Source organism: Puntigrus tetrazona, chromosome 10, assembly GCF_018831695.1.
Source record: "Puntigrus tetrazona isolate hp1 chromosome 10, ASM1883169v1, whole genome shotgun sequence".
NCBI lineage: Eukaryota > Metazoa > Chordata > Actinopteri > Cypriniformes > Cyprinidae > Puntigrus > Puntigrus tetrazona.
Window position 1 is genome coordinate 3,904,465 of NC_056708.1, and position 1,149 is coordinate 3,905,613.

The following is a 1,149-nucleotide window of genomic DNA, read 5'->3' on the forward strand; positions in this document are numbered from 1 at the left end:
AGACAAAACATACTACAAATTTTTTTTGCAAGAGTCAGCAGAGTCCTATAACCTTGCCATGACAATCACTAACTTAAAGAAACACATTCAAACTATATGGAACTATATGGATCCAGACAAATGTGCATTCTTACCTGAAGGCAGTCAGTGCACGTTTCCGCAGAGGTTCCTTCAGAGACGTAATGATGTAAAGGCAGTATATGCATCAACAGCAGCTGATATCAGGGCACTGCTCCACTTCTTATTGTTCTATTCTTGACATAAAGCCCAGAAGGAGCTTAAATGAACTAATCCTCCTCGGACCCAGCCCTGTGTCAGTGTATGAAACACCCCTTTGAAACGCAGCAAGCAGTCTTTAGTTTATGCAAGGAAATTGATTTATTTATTTATTTATTGTGGAGAAATAAGTGCAATTCAAAAAATAAAGCAAGAGAATCAATTAACTTATTGACAAATAAAATAAATATATATGATTTTTATATATATTTATTTATTTATTTATTTATTTATGTATAAAAGCCATATGCCATTCAAAAGAGAATGCTAAAGGTTAAATCTCCCTTTCACAATAGCAACCCCTAACTTCTCCAAAACACCTACAGATTGCATGGAATAGGTTAATAAGTAATTATAACAACTAATAAATAAAATACAAATTATTCTATAGTCACAATACTGAACATTTAACTTGTGTCGACTTAAAAATAGCTAAATGTTGTTATATATTATAAATAATAAAAAAAAATTATAAAAATGACTAAATTAGAGTTTTGGGGTGAACTGTCTCTTTAAGGGATCACAGTCTGAGTTGACTGAGATAGGTGATGAGCTGCGTCATGATACCAGCAAAGGCTTATTGGATTGGTTTTGTCAGCACAAAACAGAAATAGATGTGAACAGATGAAGTTCTATATGCTGCTCATTTTTCTGAATTAAACCATTTTTTTCTCACTTGATCTCTAAATATAGCTCACTCCAGACTAACTATTTAATGGCAAGCACGTTGCAGATTAGGGGACAGGCTGTCGGTTCATTAAGTGTTAAGCTGTTTACAGGCTGTTAACTGAAGCCGCTCTTCCATTGACATCCATTCAAAAAACGCAATTCAGCATCTGCATGTAATTCCATTGAAAACACATGAAACCCTAC